This window comes from Takifugu rubripes, chromosome 11, assembly GCF_901000725.2.
Source record: "Takifugu rubripes chromosome 11, fTakRub1.2, whole genome shotgun sequence".
NCBI classification, from domain to species: domain Eukaryota; kingdom Metazoa; phylum Chordata; class Actinopteri; order Tetraodontiformes; family Tetraodontidae; genus Takifugu; species Takifugu rubripes.
Window position 1 is genome coordinate 5547162 of NC_042295.1, and position 19087 is coordinate 5566248.

The 19087-nt window shown below is 43.7% G+C and overlaps 2 long non-coding RNA genes across 4 annotated transcripts; both read right to left on the reverse strand.

Annotated features, from left to right (window-relative positions):
* Positions 1–10923: 10923 nt before the first annotated feature.
* Positions 10924–13124, reverse strand: LOC105418541 (uncharacterized). Of its 2 annotated transcripts, XR_965708.2 has the most exons (4): positions 12709–13124; positions 12407–12538; positions 11470–11512; positions 10924–11364 (listed from the first exon to the last, which is right to left on the reverse strand). It is a non-coding gene; the product is annotated as an uncharacterized lncRNA (long non-coding RNA). The 2 variants fall into 2 exon arrangements; XR_003890128.1 differs by having other exon boundaries at positions 12407–13124.
* A 2576-nt stretch (positions 13125–15700) lies between these two features.
* LOC115251588 (uncharacterized) lies at positions 15701–18418 on the reverse strand. Of its 2 annotated transcripts, XR_003890126.1 has the most exons (4): positions 17753–18418; positions 17451–17582; positions 16514–16556; positions 15701–16412 (listed from the first exon to the last, which is right to left on the reverse strand). It is a non-coding gene; the product is annotated as an uncharacterized lncRNA (long non-coding RNA). The 2 variants fall into 2 exon arrangements; XR_003890125.1 differs by having other exon boundaries at positions 17451–18418.
* Positions 18419–19087: the final 669 nt, after the last annotated feature.

Consider the following 19087-nt stretch of genomic DNA (forward strand, 5'->3'; position numbering starts at 1 on the left):
ACCTAGGTGGTTAGCTGTCCCCAGCAACCCATAACAAAGTCCCTGAGGTGGTGAGGGAGCCGGCGCTGTCACCGTTGAAGAGAATTATTGTATCTTGTTAGCATCTTTTATCTTGTTAGCATGTGTTATACTATATGTTTTTGTTTTCTGTTACAGTTAGTTTAGAAGTTAGGGATAGTATATAATCTTTAGTAGGAATAAACATAAGCAAGTAAGTTGACCCTTCCTTGACATGAATGTTGTTTAGACAGTTGGAGGCAGGAGGAGACAGTCAGACGGAAAGTGGTAGACCCCCATCGTAAAATGTGACAGCATAGTTTACTGGTGTTGATAAAGTTCCTCGGCAGGAAAATGACCTCTGACCTGGCTATCTGGGAAGATAATGGAGAAGAAGGACCGCACCAACACCAAAGGAGGCTGAAGGTCCCACCCACTGGCCAATCAATTTAGGGGAAAGGCCCTTCTTCCTCTCAGGGCTGTAAACCCATACCTGCTCCCCAGGGGCAAAGTCCTGTCCTCTACAACGGGAATCATAAGCCCGTTTTTGCCGCAGCCCAGCATCAGAGAGGGCCTTCCTGGTCATCTCATGCACCAGCTGAAGCCGTTCCCGCAGACTAGGGAGGTAGTCCAGGCCGGGTGCACCTTCCAGCTCTGGCTCAGGGGGAGGCCCGAACACCAAGTCCACAGGAGTGCGGAGCTCATGCCCAAACATGAGTACTGCTGGGGTGCATTTCGTGGACTCCTGAACCGCCGTCCGGTACACCCACAGAACCAATGGTAAGTGCTGATCCCAGTCTCGCTGCCGGTGGCTGGTCAGGATTGCAAGCTGGGTGGCCAGGGTGCGGTTGAAGCGTTCGACCAGTCCATTGCTCTGGGGATGTAATGGTGTGGTCCGGGTCTTCTTGATGCCGAGCCTCCGGCAGACCTCACTGAACACTTTTGCTTCAAAGTTGCGACCCTGGTCACTGTGCAGTTCCTCTGGCACACCAAAGCGGCAGAACATCTCGTTGACCAGGTGCTCAGCGGTGGTGGATGCACTCTGATCGGGAACGGCATACGCCTCAGGCCACTTGGTAAAATAGTCCATGGCCACAAGGACGTAGCGGTTCCCTTGGTCAGTGGTAGGAAAGGGGCCCAGGATGTCTACACCCACACGCTCCATTGGGGCCCCCACCTGGTACTGCTGCAGGGGAGCATGCGAACGCAGAGTCGGTCCCTTCTGAACAGTGCAAGGGTCACACCGATGAACGTAGAGCTCTACATCCTGACGACACCCCGGCCAGTAGAATCGTGACCTGAGCCAGTGTAGAGTCTTGGTCACTCCGAAATGACCTGCCCCCACTGAGCCATGGACGAGCTGAAGGACCCTGGGGCGTAGTTGGCGGGGGACCAGGAGCTGGAAGATATCTCGGTGGCCCCCAGGGGTCTGCCAACGACGATGGAGGAGGCCATCACGAATGATGAGGCTGGTCCACTGGGAATAGAGGGCCTTGGTCTCAGGGTCCAGTGCTGATACTGTATTCCATGCTGGCCGTTGGCCAGTCTCTATCCAATCTTGGACCCGAGAGAGGACAGGGTCTTGGCTCTGGTCGAGCTGGAGCTGTTGGAGATCGACGGTTTCCAAACCATCGTTGTCAGCTGTTGTTTGGGCTGAGACCTGGGGCCCACTCTCGTCATCCAAGGGGAGGAGTTGCAGGGTGCATACCGTTGGGTTCGCGGTACCCCGGTCCTCCACACGCTGGCAGTACCGACACTGTTCCATTTCACAAGGGCGTCGGGACAAAGCATCTGCATTGGTGTAGTATCTGACCCGTTCTATGCAGGCTTTACGTCTGTAAGGCCTTAATGTGTTTAACAGCCAACCTAAGCACCATATTAGGACATCCTCCACATGTGTGTCCGGTGTCTTCTTCCTTTAGGTAATAGGAGCTGCTAAAAGACAACACTGGAGCCTGTGGGCCCCTGGTGGTTCTCACTAGGAGGATGTATAGCATGAAGCATCTTCACTATTCCCTTTTTTGGTCATAACTGAACACCATATCATTGGGTTGACCATACGGTATAGCGTGAGGTCATCAGAAAAGAATGTGTTTACTGGACTCTATAAGAAGGAGGTATCGAGGTAGACACCCCGGAGTTCTTCACCATCGGGACCTCGAGACCTCCCTCGGACAAACTGCAGTGTTCGATTGATGCCTGACTGTTCTCTCCAATAAACATCTTTGATAATCAAGTCGGTGTCTGCGAAGTTTCCTTCCTCATCAACACATCTCGGCTACCACCAGGAGAAGATTCACAACATTGGCATGATGACGGCCAGGCCAGTGGCGGATTTCAAAGTTGTAATCCTGTAGCGTCTCTAACCATCGTGCAAGCTGTCCCTCTGGCTCCTTAAAGTTTAATAGCCACGTGAGAGAGGCATGATCGCTGCGCAGGAGAAATCTTCTCCCGTAAAGGTATGGCCTGAAGTGACGGAGCCCGAGGACGACAGCCAGCAGTTCCTGACGAATGACACAATAATTCCTCTCTGGTCGGTTGAGGGAGCGACTGTAGTACGCGATGACCTGCTCCCCATTCTCTCCCTCCTGGGACAACACGGCCCCAAGCCCCACATTGCTGGCGTCGGTGTCCACAATGAATGGTAGTTGGGGATCTGGATAGGACAGTACGGGGGCCCCAACAAGTGCCGAGCGGAGCTGCTCAAAGGAGTCAGCACAGTCCTCACTCCACTGAAAGACTTGGCCTTTCTGGGTCAGCCGATGTAGTGGGCTGGCAATGGTGGCTAAGCCCTTGATGAACCATCGATAGTAGGAGGCCAGACCCAGGAAACTCCGCAGTTGTCCAACATTGTGGGGGACAGGCCAGTCTCTCACAGTGGCTACCTTAGCAGGGTCAGTAGACACCCCTGCTGCACTGACGACATGGCCCAAGAAGGATGTCTCTCGTCGGAAAAGGTGACACTTCTTAGGATGGAGACGCAGCCCAGCCCGGCGAATTGCGTGGAAGACCACCTCCAAGTTGGTCACAGCACTCTCGAAATCAGCAGCGTGGGAGAGGAGGTCATCCAAGTACTGTAGACAACACAGTGACTTCGAGGAATTCCAGCCAGGACCCTCTCCATGAGGCGCTCGAAGGTGGCCGGAGCGTTGCACAGGCCGAAAGGCATGACTTTAAATTGCCACGGCCCTTGGCCAATGGAAAAGGCAGTTTTTGGGCGTGCATCCGGTGCCAACTCCACCTGCCAATAGCCGCTGCGAATATCAAGGGAGCTGAACCAGCAGGACCCCGCGATGTAATCAAGGGCATCATCCACACGGGGTAGTGGATAGGAGTCCTTGAGGGTGACATCGTTAAGGCGGCGATAGTCAACACAGAACCGCCAAGTGTCATCTTTTTTTCTCACCAGGACAGCGGGGGATGCCCAAGGGCTACTGGAGGGTTCGATGATGCCGGTGTAACCCAGGTTACTAGATATTAAATAGTAGCTGTTTCAGTCATTAGAATAAATAAGTTCATGTTTTGTTGCGGAGGGTAAATGAATGGTAGCTGAATTGAAATGTTCCTACGGAGAAGAGATGGGCAGTATTTTTGATTTAAAAATCTTGAATATGTTGATGGATGGGTGAAATCAATTCACACAAGCTTGTTTGTTAAAGTCTGTTAAAAAGGGCGTTTTACTTTAATTTAAGCATGGTGGGCGTGCCTTTGTGGAGGTGGAGGGAATGTGCAGGATCCGGGTGGCATGAGGAGTTCGCGGGATATAATTGACCAATTAGGGGGAGAGTGTACGTGTTGTGGCATGTCGCGTTTTTTTCTCTCTCTCTCTCTCTGCCAGACCGAGATCAGGATGGCCGCCTGCTGACTTTTTGCTGGAGATGCTGTTGTTTTTTTCCGTCTAGGAGGGCAAGATAATTCAAGAGTTTTCATCGCGCTGGTTTTGGTGTGGAGAGCGAAACTTTCTTTTGCCGGGGGTTCATTGGTGGACCGTGCGTTTTGTCGGGGAGGCGAGAGGGCCTGGGTCTGGACGAACAATAGCCACGTGGTCTGCAGTTGTGCCAGTGTGTTCCTGTTTGGTGCCTGAGCCTCTGGTGAGAAAACTTTGCTGAGATGGAATGTTCATTTTGAATGTGGTAAAATGTGTATGTGGTGAGCTAATGCAGTAAAGAGATATTCATTTAATGTATATTGTGTTTAAAAGAAATTGTTCATACGAAACTATTATATTTACATTATCTTCCCTCTGTTTTTTTGAGTGAGTAGTGGGGAGAAAGAAATTGCAGTAGAGTTGAGATTCAGTTAATCTAATTAATGTTAATGTTATGTGTGTATTGTCATTTCATTTTTTCTCCTTTAAATAACACAATATAAGTACATTCAACCTGTGTTGTGTGAATTCTTTACTCTACACTCAAAGCACATTGATGATACCCCTTTCTCCTGTAGAGAATCTGGACTTTTGACCTATTGGCCCACAAAATTAAACTAGTATACGGTATAATATATCTGTGCCTCCCGGTTATCACCATTTGCGGTGAGGGCTGAGGCGGGTTACAGAAATTGGCGAGCCAGCCAGGAGAAAGTGGAGTATCATTGAGTGGCAAGAGTAAAGAGCTAAGTATAATACAATGGATATAGTGAAGAATGAAGGGGTAAATGTTCACAACTCAGTTCTTGTTAGTGGGTTAAGTCGAACTGAAGTAGATGAGGAGCTTGAGAGACACCTAGAATGCTATGGCTCCATCCGCAGAGTACTAGTTATTGATGATCCAAAATCAGAATATCATCTATGTTCCATTGTGGAATTTACAAATAGCTCTGCAATGCAAAGCCTTAGACCCATGTTGCCAATAGAATGTCAGAGTTCAACTGATGCAAATATTAAGTTCAAGGTACGTCCCTTAGATGGTGTTTACACTAGCACAGCTAGCAGTAGCGCTACCAAGGGATATCTTGAAGAATTGCAAGCCATTGCCAGTCAGTGTGGGAGGACATTTGAAAGCGTGCTCCAGGAAGAACTGATGAAGATAAGTACAGGGAGAGGTGTGAACCTCCCCACTGACAGTTATGATGCAACTGGTCAGGAGGTCAAGGGTGTTAAAGCGCCATCGCAGGTCATGCAACAACCTTCTCTTTTGCTTGGCTCTGTCTCACCTGAGATAGTCAGAAGTTTACCAGCTGTGTTCCCACCATCTCCTTCATCCAGACGTGGTCAGAGTGGACTGAGAGGTGACACCCAAGCAGCATCAACGCCAGCTTTGCAAAGGTGTGAAGTCACTATTAGAGGTCCATAGGTAACGTCCTTACCTACCAGCGTGGATGATCAGTTGCAGCCTGCTGCGTTGACAGTTGCACCAACACTTGGCATGGCTGCTAATTTGAACGTTAGTAACCAAGGGTCCCTGTCAGACAAGATCAGCGGTATTGGTGACACCACTGCAACGACACATTCAGTGCTTACCATGAATGATGTGAATCCCCCAACTGTACAATGGGTCGTTGTTGAGCATGTTATGCGAGCAAATGAAGCTATGTCTCCCATGCACTCTTCATTTCGCCTCAGACCCTTCTCTGGGAAGATTCCTCGCCCAAACAGTGAACCTGATTATGATACTTGGAGAGCAAATGTTGACTTACTCCTGACAGACCCCTCGATGTCCGACTTGCACAGAACGCGCAAGATTTTAGACAGCTTATTGCCTCCGGCTACTGATGTTATTAAGCATGTTAGCCCTCAGGCTCTGCCATCAGTGTATCTCCAGCTATTAGATTCAGTCTATGGCTCTGTTGAGGATGGAGATGAGCTGTTGGCCAAGTTTATGGGGACATTGCAGAACAATGACGAGAAGCCTTCTTACTATCTGAACCGCTTGCAAGTTGCTTTGAGTGCTGTGGTCAGACGAGGTGGCATCGCAGAGGGTGAGCGAAACCGCTATCTCTTGAAGCAGTTCTGTCGGGGCTGCTGGAATGATGGACTAATTGCTGATCTTCAGCTGGAGCGAAGAACTAGTGTGCCGCCCTCCTCTGCTGAAGTGGTGTTACTCGTCAGAACAGAGGAAGACAAACAGGCAAGTAAACATGACCGCATGAAAAAACACCTTGGACTACATAAGCAAAGTCCTCCTGCCCCTAAGGCGAGAGCTGCAGCACGACAGTTAACCACTTGTGGTTGTGCTACACCTGAGAGAGGGGCTACTGAGACTGAAGTCTTGAAGAAACAACTTGATGAGATACAAGCTCAGGTTGCTGTCATGCAGACTGCAGCTCCACGTAAAGCCAAAGTCAGCTGTTCTGATGTGACTGAACTCACCACATTAAGAAAACAGATTGCTGACATTCAGGCGCAGATCGCCGATATGAGGAAAGAAGCTCACAAACCTAAGAGTGACCACCTAGAAATGATGGAGATTAAGGCATTGAGACATCAGCTTGCCCTTCTTCAAGCACAGGTGCCCCCGCCTCAAGCCCAGAGTTATCAGACGTCATCACCTAAATTCTCGAGAAATTCCTCCGTCACCGCTCGATGTGAGTCTCCCTACAAGGGAGTGAGTAGACAGTCCAGTTCAGGGCCAACGGAGAACAGCAGGCTCCGTCCATGGTACTGTTTCCGCTGCGGCGAAGACGCTCACCTTGCAATCAATTGTGTGAGTGAGCCAAATCCCCTTCTGCTTGAGGAAAAGAGACAACTGCTTAGAGAAAAACAAAGGCGATGGGATCAGGAGAACGGCGACACTGGCATCCAGCAGTTAAACTGCTAGCAGCCCCTGTTGCAGGGCAAACAGGGACTAAAAGATTGATCAAGTGCCCTAGAAAAACAAAGACAGTTGCAAGCAGGTGTGGTAATGTCAATACCCCCTCCACCGCTCTGCCACCAAAACTGGTTGGAACAAAATGCACCGCTCAAGTCACCATTGAAGGCCACAAAGTCAACTGTCTGCTAGATACAGGATCTCAGGTGACCACCATTCCGCTGTCATTCCTCCAGACTCACCTGCCCCATCATTCCTTGAAATCCTTGGGAGAACTTTTGGATGTAGAGCTGCAAATAGAAGGAGCCAATGGAGAAGCTGTGCCCTACCTTGGGTACGTAGAACTCAACCTGACATTTCCAGAGGAGTTCCTGGGCAAAGAGACTGAAGTCCCTACATTAGTGTTGGTTGTTCCTGATGTGAACATTGTGCCCCAAATCCTCATTGGGACCAATTCATTGGATGTCCTTTATTCCAGCTATGTTGAAAGACATGATTGTCACCCTCAGTCATTCCTTTATGGCTACAGAGTGGTTTTGAAAGTCCTTGAAGTACGGCAAATGCAGGCAAGTACTGGGGCATTTGGGCTGATAAAGGCACAAAGCTACACTCCGGAAGTGGTGCCTGCAGGCAGCACAGTGGTCGTGGAAGGGCAGGTCCATATGAGAGGTGCTCACAAGGAGAAGTGGGCTGTTGTGGAGGCTGCATCTGTATCATCCCTTCCAGGCGGATTGCAAGTCGCTAGCTCCCTGTGCACTTTGCCTGTCAAACATCCTTGCTTGATGTCAATCCTGCTGAGGAATGAGACCCAACACGACATCACCATCCCTCCGAGGACAGTGTTGGCCGATATTCATGCTGTTCAGCAAGTGATAGGGAATGAACCATTTGCTGATTTGAGCACTCCCGAGACTAAACAGATGGAGTTTGACTTTGGGGATTCCCCTATGCCACCGGAGTGGAAAGAGCGAATCACAAGGCTACTTAATAGCATGCCTGAGGTCTTTTCTCAGCATGACATGGATTTTGGTTATACCAACAAAATGAAGCATCGCATCAAGATGAGTGACAACACCCCTTTTAAGCACCGAGCTAGACCCATCCATCCACATGATAATGTGACAATAGAGAGGACTCTTGATCTTGTGAGGTCACGATTCTATTGGCCTAGAATGTCTGCATATGTAGAGCAGAAGATTGAAACCTGGATTGGTACAGATATGCCAGTTACTATGAGAACTCTCCACCAAATTGTAACTTTACATATACAGGCCACAATAATATGATACGGTTTTTATTAGTCTTTTATTATATCTGGTGATTTTAACCTAAACATAAACAATTAGGTGAATTATTGCTTGTCTGCTTTGGCAACTTTGTCCTGTGTCTGTATTTTGAGTGCCATTTCTGGTTTTAGCTAGGAAAACACCATCTGATTCCATTGCAAAATAGTTTTTAAATTGACTTAGTTTCCTATTCAGTGGGACATCACAGTGAAAGCTTTCAGGAAAATGCTATGTTACCTTATAGAAATTTTGGATAAGTTCCCTCGGTTACTCTAAAATCATCTTGTGATTTTATTGTTGAAAATTTGATTAAGAATCTTACTCCAACACATGATCTTGTAGCTCCACTGACTACAAAAAGGGGAGTCCCACAGCGCACAGCCCCAGAGAGAAAAAATGTGAACAAAATTGAACAGAAAATTAACAATAATTCAAGATCTGGAATCCCAGTTCACCAAAGTTAAAAGCCTTAGGAAGAATTATTTTCTTTTTTGCACAGTCCATACCCTTTTTAAAGGTGTAGCCTTGACAGCCTTCATAATGTGTATGTAGAAATTTACATAGGCCATTCTTGGATTTTATGCCTGAACAAGAAACATCTCCTGAACATCTCCAGAAGAACTCGGATGACACGGTCATAGTCGGATGTGTGGAGAATGGAGAAGAGGATGAATACAGGGACCTTGTGGAGAGTTTTGTTAGGTGGAGCAGGGAGAACCTTCTGCAGCTCAACGTGACCAAGACGAAGGAGATGGTGGTGGATTTCAGTAAAAGCACGTCCCCACCCTCCCCAGTCTGCATTAGTGGGAAAGATGTGGAAATAGTCCCATCTTACAAGTTCCTGGGTGTTCAGCTGGACAACAAACTGGAGTGGTCCACGAACACCGATGCTGTCTACAAGAAGGCCATGAGCAGACTCTATTTCCTCAGGAAACTCAGGTCCTTCAGTGTTTGCAGCAGGATGCTCCACGTGTTCTATCAGTCTGTCACGGCTAGTACCATCTTCTTTGCTGTAGTGCGCTGGGGTGCAGGCATTAAAGCGAAGGATGCCAACAGACTTAACAAACTTATTAAAAAGGCAGGGTCTGTTGTTGGCTGTAATCTTGCAAATTTGGATGAGGTGGTGAGGGACAGGAAGGTGTTGAAATTGCGGACAATCATGGACAATCCCTCCCACCCCCTCCATAACACAGTGGACAAACTGAGAAGCAGCTTTAGCAACAGACTCCTGCAGCCTCGCTGCTTGAAGGAACGGTACAGGAAGTCATTCCTGCCGTCCGCCATTAAACTCTAGAATTCATCCAAACCCACTCAACAACAATAATTGTCTAATGTTTATGTTATAATTTTATTTCTATTTTATTCTATATTTATGTATATATGCTTATAATTCTTATAAGATGCATATATTATATTATGTATATATTATATGTATATATGCTTATAATATATGCTGTATATATGCTTATAACGTTCTAATCTTATTTGTATTTTTTTATTCTATTTCTATACTTTGTAAATACAAAATCTAGACAGTTATATTAATCCACATTAGGCTGCTACTACAATTCAATTTCCCTATGGGGATGAATAAAGTACATCTTGAATCTTGAATCTTGAAAGCAACTGCAGCTCTGATTCACAACGTCACTTGTTTCATTGCTTTTGCCTGAAATTATATTTCCAGAAAGACCTTGCCCCACCCTCATTTTTATCCTATTACTCTGACTTTCATAGTGCTAGTTCCACTGCTGAAGGTCCTAGTGTTGATATTTATAGCTCTCCCTCTTACTTTGTACTCCACAGAAGATATCTGACAGCCCAGTTAATTTGAATGACATTTTGTTTTCTAATGTAAATCCAGTTTTATTCACAATTACATCTACCTACCTTTACAACAGTTCTATTCCCACTATTGCTGCTTGTACCTGTTGAAGCAATGCTCTCTCCCACCTCCATCTGCCAGAATCCTCCACTGTGTTCAGCCTGCTGAATGTCAGATCTTTGGTGAATAATGTGTTTTTAAGTAACAATTTCATATCCTGTCATAATCTTGAGCTCTTCACTGTCTCCCTGGTTATCCTTTGTTGTAATAGAATAAAACAGGGGTGGCAAACTTGTTTTCACTGAATGCCACATTGGAACAATGGTTGCCCTCAAAGGAACAGACCTAAATGTAAGAATGAATAATGTATGTAACCAAATATAATGTAAAACACGGACATGCATTGCCCCCATCTTTCTTGAAAAAGCCTTCCATCTGAATTAATCTGCCTCTTTCTGGACATTTTAGGATCATTTGTGGATATTTCAATCTCAATTTCAATGTGTATGATGCATATACATACACTGCGATCTAGTAGCAGGATGCCCTCACTTTGCAGGTAACACAATCGAAATGCATTGTGAGAAATGTAGTCTGTGGTCAAGGCACACCTTAAAGAAGCATAGACCTATTTTGACACAGATTTTTAAGACCAATTAAACACTCACAGGCTACATAAAATGACGTGGCAGGCCACATCTGGCCTGTGATCTTGAGTTTGACACATGTGGCCTAAACTTTTAGGTTAAGACTCTGAACAAAGCACATATGGATTAAGAGCAATTGCTGTCTTTAAAGAACAAAGTGAGAAGAAAAAAAAAAACACTTTAAAAGTGTAAAACAAGCAAAAAAAAAAATCACTCCAAATGTGACGGCCCCAGAGCTGTAGAGTTGTCTTGCACTGTGCTGTCTGTGGTTCACAGGTTTCCAGCAGGGTTGGGCTAACCTAATTGGAGCACCTGGCCAGTGATCCTTCTTCTCCATTATCTTCTCCAGATGGCCAGGTCCGAAGTCATATTCCTGCCAAGGAACTTATCAACACCAGTAAACTATACTATGAGTACACACACAGCATGCAACTGCAAAACATAAAAACATATTTTTAAGCAAAAGTAACAGTGGTTTAGATTAATATTCAATTCACTTTTATTATTCTTGGCACTTTACAGAAACCCAGGGCCTGACACCCAACAACATGAAGAAACCTTGAGCTGGACCAGGCTCATATGGGGGGTGTTAGGCTGCTGAAAGCCTATGGGAAAGACTAAGGTGAAGGTGGAAGACATAGAAGAGGATGGGCAGACACCATGTAACACTCCTGACTAGTCTGTTCAATTTCACTTTATCTGGCTCTCCCCAGGTTTTAAGTGCAAACCTGTTTAGCAATAAAAACAAGTTCTAATCGTTAATCTTTTCTGATTCTTTTTGACCATAGAGCTGAACAAAAAATGAAGAAATTTGTCAGGTTTGTGGAACACAGTCATGTGGCAGCAATTAATCCAGATATCTGGCAAAATAAAGCACAAACAACATTTACATTTGTATGATTTATATATATATATATATATATATATATATATATATTTATGCATCTACTGTTGGATCGCAATACCTCACGTGTGGCACTGCCAATCCGTATGTTCTCTGAATGAAGACTAGAAGAAGAAAAAGGCCAATTTCAAAATGTATTTAGCAAATAGAACCAATTCAAGATACAAATATTACAGAGCTCTAAGGCCAGTAAGGGCCAGTTCATAACCCTGCAATAACAAAGTCAATTGTCCGGGCATGAAGTCTGACAACCTAACTATCCCTTGACCCAGTCTTTTATAGAAACACATATGTAAATTATTGATGCTAATCCAGTCCAATCCAGTCCCTCTGCTTGGATGACCTCATCTTCTTCTTCCAGTCCCATTGGATACTGGTACAGTCCTTGTTCTCCGTTGTTTCCCAAATGGCCAGGTCAAAGTTAACCAGCAGTTTACCCAGCCGGCCATCAGCTTACCCAGCCGGCCATCAGCAGGAGGGTCCCCCTACATGAGCCTGGTCCTGCTCAAGGTTTCTTCCTGTTAAAGGGGAGTTTTTCCTTGCCACTGTTGCTTGTCTGGGGTCTGGCCCTGGGATTCTGGAAAGCGCCTTGAAACAATTTTGATTGTAACAGATGCTATATAAATAAAGATTGATTGATTGATTGATTGAAAGTTCACCTTCTTCCCGCAGATGAACTTATCAACACAAGTAAACTATGCTGTCAAGTTTTACGATGGGTGTTTAACAGTCCCCGTCTGACTGTCTCTTGCGATTACAACTGTCTAAACAACAATCATGTCAAGGAAAGGGTAAACTGATCTTTATTACACTTGCTAATGATTCTACCATCCCTAACTTCTAAATTACTTCTAACAGAAAACAGAAACATATGGTAGAACACATGGTAACAAGGTAAACACAATTCTCTTCACTACTCAAGTAAAAGTACAAATATTGTGCATTAAACATACTCTTAGAAGTACATTTTACTCAAAATGTTACTCAAATAAATGTACCTCATTGCCGAGGGATCTGGATGGAAAGACGAAGCATGAAGGCAGGTTCCCCCTGAAGGAGTTGAGGGCTGTCTGTAGGTGTTTCAAGGTATGATCAGGGTCCGTCCTTCCAGCTGCATCCCTAAAAAGTGGCTGATTTTTAGAGATGAATAGAAACTGTTCAATTCTTCAGCATCAACTCAGTCAGCCGAGTAACTGCATCATGTGATTCATGGAAAGGAATGAATATATAAAGAAATGCATTTATTAATCTTCAACGACCTCCAGAATTTTAATTGAACATAATGGTACTACAATATTACCATTGGTATGTACGTATCCACATCCGGCAATAAAAGGTCCGGGAACTGAGGTTACCAAAAGAACTGAGGAATGAGGTCACCAAAAGAATGTTGCTTAGGCTAATAGGTTCACGTGCAGACAGGTCTGGATGAAAAATGCTTGGAAAGTTTGCTCTTGATTTCACAATGATATTGATTTTTGAATTTAGAGAGTCAGCAGCTCTATTTGATGAAGTGCAAAGCATTACTCGCCCAACATACAGACTCATTTCATTTTCACTTTTGTTTCTTTCTGTCATCCAAAACTATGACACATCAAATAAAAATGGAAAGCAGTTATGGATGCTAGATGAGGCATGACATGATCATGATACAAGGAAGTGAAATGGTGACGTAAATACAGGTGAATCAACATTCTTGTCTTCCATCTTGAAAGATTCTTATTATCATTACACTTAGAAAACATCTGACCGTGAAACCAGAAGGTAGTCAATGTGGATAATATCTGTCCTTTTTAAGGAAAAAAAAAAAATCAAAATTAGTTTGGTTTATCAAATGATAATTAGTGCCAATTTGAGGAAACCACTTCCAGTTCTTTGAATAGAAAATTAAATCCTTCCTGTTTGTTCCACTTCCTTCCTTGATTGTTTGATAATCGTCAACTTCGACTTCAACAACTTCAACTCAACTTTAATGCCTCAGGGAAATTAAAAAAAATCTTAAAAACTTTAATTCCGTGAGACTGGAGTTATTGGCTTTGAAATGGGCCATGACGGAGAAGTTCCGTGAATATTTGTTGGGCAAGTGTGTTGTCTTCACAGACAGTAACCCTCTTAGTCATCTGGGCACAGTTGAACTGGATGCTCTAGAGCAGCACTAGGAAGTCCAGCGTGGAAATATTGAAATGTCTGTGATTATCAGAATGAGAACCATGTAATTGATTGCTCAAGTAGCTTAGCATATGACAAGATGTACTAACGCTACTCATGCCAAGCTAATGTTACAATGTCAGCAAGTTCAACAGAAGGCTAAGACGACAAGTTCTGCTTACACAGATACAATCCATACCACTGTTGATTGTGGTAAGTCAAAACAGGAACAAGTATCATGTGTGCATTGAGAAATTCTGGTAAGACATGGTGGGTTAAGAAAAGGTCAGGTCCATGTTCTGCTGAGACAAAGGAAATCACCTGAGGTAGGGCGAACAACAAGTGACATATGAACTGTATATAGGATGGATACAGGCCAGCCTTAGATAGTTTTTTCAGGGGACCATGCTGACAGACAGGCTGTGTACTTGAACAGACTCTGAAGCTTCATAACTTGTCTTGCCAATACATTTTGAGTGTTGCTATGCTGAAACTATCTTGCCTATCCTGTCATCTGTTCTTACTTATCAACAAAAGTGCATGGACTTGGAGGGCGATCCGACGCCAGCTCGCAGCATTCGATTTCGAGGTTTGCTACGGGCCTGGCAAAAGTAATGCCAATGTAGATGCCTTTCCTTGCCTACACCCGCCTTTAGCCGTGGACTTCAACATCATAGCCTTTGGTACCTCTCTTCCACCACCCTTGCAGCAAGCCTTCCAAGCTCGAGGCCTGATGACTCACAGGCTGCTATCCACATTTTCCCTCTACATTTGCCAGTAGACATTGGTACCCTTCAGTAGGCTGATGCTGTAAACCACAAGTTTTGTACATTTTGCTGGGAGAAGCGATGCCCTGAGGAGCAGAAACACTCGGCTGACTGGGTGTGTTGGGGTGGTTTACAGGCAGGTTTTGCACTCTGATGGTGGGGAAGTGGTGCCTTCTGGTACTTCTGCCAGCTGCTCTAAAAGAGCTGGTCCTTACTGAGGTTCACCAGAGAAATTATTGATGCTAATTCAGTCCAATCCAGTCCTTCTTCTTGGGTGACCTCATCTTCTTCTTCCAGCCTCATTTGGTGTTGGTGCAGTCCTTCTTCTCCATTGTCTTCCCAAATGGCCAGATCAGAGGTCATATTCCTGTCCAGGAACTTATCAATCACCAGTAAATTATGCTGTCACGTTTTACGATGGAGGTCTACCATTTCCTGTCTGCCTGGCTCCAACTGTCTGAACAGTATTCAGGTCAAGGAAGGGTCAACTGACTTGCTTATGTGTATTCATACTAAAGAGTACATAGTATTCCTAACTTCTAAACTAACTGTAACATAAAACAAAAACATATAGTATAACACATGCTAATAAGATAAAAGATGTTAACAAGATAAAATAATTCTCTTCAAAGTGTAAAACAAGCAAAAAAAAAAAATATCACTCCAAATGTGACGGCCCCAGAGCTGTAGAGTTGTCTTGCACTGTGCTGTCTGTGGTTCACAGGTTTCCAGCAGGGTTGGGCTAACCTAATTGGAGCACCTGGCCAGTGATCTACAGGTTATAAAGTTCCACCTGATCCAGCATTCTGGGGCTTTTTCTCCTACCTCTGCAACTCCATCTCACGTGCCCAGCTGCTTTGCCTCTTGGTGAATTATTGTCTTTTGCACCTACAACAAACCTCACCCCTTTACTCACTTCATCCAGGCACTTGCTCACACCACTGATTTTCATTCTCACCTGCCATACTCCTTTATTGGGTGTTTTCTTTGGTTTTAGAAAATAAATGGTTAAACTGGACAGTGTGTCTTTCTCTTTTGTTGTCGACTTCACGAGTGGGCCATAACACCAAATGAAGGGAGAAACCACAAGTCTATTAAAGACTAACCAAACCAAAATAGGCAGTCAGAAAAACAAAAATTAAAAAAATATAATTTAACTATTTCAAGAGCTGTAAATGTACCACTTGATGATTCAGGAAAAAAACGAATTGGAAGGGAAAACAGAATTGGAGGGAGAGCTGGAGGTAAATGGGGTTGGAGAAATCAGCTAGCCACACAAAGTCTGCAAAGACAAGTGAAGCAAGCAAAACAGGACCATGAAGGGCAGGGAAACAAAAGAAAATAGATCTGACCTCCACATTATAACATATTGCCAGGCTTCAGGAACATATATAATTATTTGTAGTATACAGTACACAGTTTTGATAATCCGATTGCTGCCCACTTTTTTTTAGGTCAACCTGTTCAATGGTTTCAAAACACAAATCGCTTACCAGCCAATTACTTGGCTGCATCTCAATGCATTTAGATGTATAGATGTGTTCAAGACGACATGTAGAAGAATCAGAATGATGAAGAAATCATGTAATGATGTACATTATCCAAACTGTAGCAAGACTTTACTGAAAATATCCCGATATGAGTACACACACAGCATGCAACTGCAAAACATAAAAACATATTTTTAAGCAAAAGTAACAGTGGTTTAGATTAATATTCAATTCACTTTTATTATTCTTGGCACTTTACAGAAACCCAGGGCCTGACACCCAACAACATGAAGAAACCTTGAGCTGGACCAGGCTCATATGGGGGGTGTTAGGCTGCTGAAAGCCTATGGGAAAGACTAAGGTGAAGGTGGAAGACATAGAAGAGGATGGGCAGACACCATGTAACACTCCTGACTAGTCTGTTCAATTTCACTTTATCTGGCTCTCCCCAGGTTTTAAGTGCAAACCTGTTTAGCAATAAAAACAAGTTCTAATCGTTAATCTTTTCTGATTCTTTTTGACCATAGAGCTGAACAAAAAATGAAGAAATTTGTCAGGTTTGTGGAACACAGTCATGTGGCAGCAATTAATCCAGATATCTGGCAAAATAAAGCACAAACAACATTTACATTTGTATGATTTATATATATATATATATATATATATATATATTTATGCATCTACTGTTGGATCGCAATACCTCACGTGTGGCACTGCCAATCCGTATGTTCTCTGAATGAAGACTAGAAGAAGAAAAAGGCCAATTTCAAAATGTATTTAGCAAATAGAACCAATTCAAGATACAAATATTACAGAGCTCTAAGGCCAGTAAGGGCCAGTTCATAACCCTGCAATAACAAAGTCAATTGTCCGGGCATGAAGTCTGACAACCTAACTATCCCTTGACCCAGTCTTTTATAGAAACACATATGTAAATTATTGATGCTAATCCAGTCCAATCCAGTCCCTCTGCTTGGATGACCTCATCTTCTTCTTCCAGTCCCATTGGATACTGGTACAGTCCTTGTTCTCCGTTGTTTCCCAAATGGCCAGGTCAAAGTTAACCAGCAGTTTACCCAGCCGGCCATCAGCTTACCCAGCCGGCCATCAGCAGGAGGGTCCCCCTACATGAGCCTGGTCCTGCTCAAGGTTTCTTCCTGTTAAAGGGGAGTTTTTCCTTGCCACTGTTGCTTGTCTGGGGTCTGGCCCTGGGATTCTGGAAAGCGCCTTGAAACAATTTTGATTGTAACAGATGCTATATAAATAAAGATTGATTGATTGATTGATTGAAAGTTCACCTTCTTCCCGCAGATGAACTTATCAACACAAGTAAACTATGCTGTCAAGTTTTACGATGGGTGTTTAACAGTCCCCGTCTGACTGTCTCTTGCGATTACAACTGTCTAAACAACAATCATGTCAAGGAAAGGGTAAACTGATCTTTATTACACTTGCTAATGATTCTACCATCCCTAACTTCTAAATTACTTCTAACAGAAAACAGAAACATATGGTAGAACACATGGTAACAAGGTAAACACAATTCTCTTCACTACTCAAGTAAAAGTACAAATATTGTGCATTAAACATACTCTTAGAAGTACATTTTACTCAAAATGTTACTCAAATAAATGTACCTCATTGCCGAGGGATCTGGATGGAAAGACGAAGCATGAAGGCAGGTTCCCCCTGAAGGAGTTGAGGGCTGTCTGTAGGTGTTTCAAGGTATGATCAGGGTCCGTCCTTCCAGCTGCATCCCTAAAAAGTGGCTGATTTTTAGAGATGAATAGAAACTGTTCAATTCTTCAGCATCAACTCAGTCAGCCGAGTAACTGCATCATGTGATTCATGGAAAGGAATGAATATATAAAGAAATGCATTTATTAATCTTCAACGACCTCCAGAATTTTAATTGAACATAATGGTACTACAATATTACCATTGGTATGTACGTATCCACATCCGGCAATAAAAGGTCCGGGAACTGAGGTTACCAAAAGAACTGAGGAATGAGGTCACCAAAAGAATGTTGCTTAGGCTAATAGGTTCACGTGCAGACAGGTCTGGATGAAAAATGCTTGGAAAGTTTGCTCTTGATTTCACAATGATATTGATTTTTGAATTTAGAGAGTCAGCAGCTCTATTTGATGAAGTGCAAAGCATTACTCGCCCAACATACAGACTCATTTCATTTTCACTTTTGTTTCTTTCTGTCATCCAAAACTATGACACATCAAATAAAAATGGAAAGCAGTTATGGATGCTAGATGAGGCATGACATGATCATGATACAAGGAAGTGAAATGGTGACGTAAATACAGGTGAATCGACATTCTTGTCTTCCATCTTGAAAGATTCTTATTATCATTACACTTAGAAAACATCTGACCGTGAAACCAGAAGGTAGTCAATGTGGATAATATCTGTCCTTTTTAAGGAAAAAAAAAAATCAAAATTAGTTTGGTTTATCAAATGATAATTAGTGCCAATTTGAGGAAACCACTTCCAGTTCTTTGAATAGAAAAATTAAATCCTTCCTGTTTGTTCCACTTCCTTCCTTGATTGTTTGATAATCGTCAACTTCGACTTCAACAACTTCAACTCAACTTTAATGCCTCAGGGAAATTAAAAAAAATCTTAAAAACTTTAATTCCGTGAGACTGGAGTTATTGGCTTTGAAATGGGCCATGACGGAGAAGTTCCGTGAATATTTGTTGGGCAAGTGTGTTGTCTTCACAGACAGTAACCCTCTTAGTCATCTGGGCACAGTTGAACTGGATGCTCTAGAGCAGCACTAGGAAGTCCAGCGTGGAAATATTGAAATGTCTGTGATTATCAGAATGAGAACCATGTAATTGATTGCTCAAGTAGCTTAGCATATGACAAGATGTACTAACGCTACTCATGCCAAGCTAATGTTACAATGTCAGCAAGTTCAACAGAAGGCTAAGACGACAAGTTCTGCTTACACAGATACAATCCATACCACTGTTGATTGTGGTAAGTCAAAACAGGAACAAGTATCATGTGTGCATTGAGAAATTCTGGTAAGACATGGTGGGTTAAGAAAAGGTCAGGTCCATGTTCTGCTGAGACAAAGGAAATCACCTGAGGTAGGGCGAACAACAAGTGACATATGAACTGTATATAGGATGGATACAGGCCAGCCTTAGATAGTTTTTTCAGGGGACCATGCTGACAGACAGGCTGTGTACTTGAACAGACTCTGAAGCTTCATAACTTGTCTTGCCAATACATTTTGAGTGTTGCTATG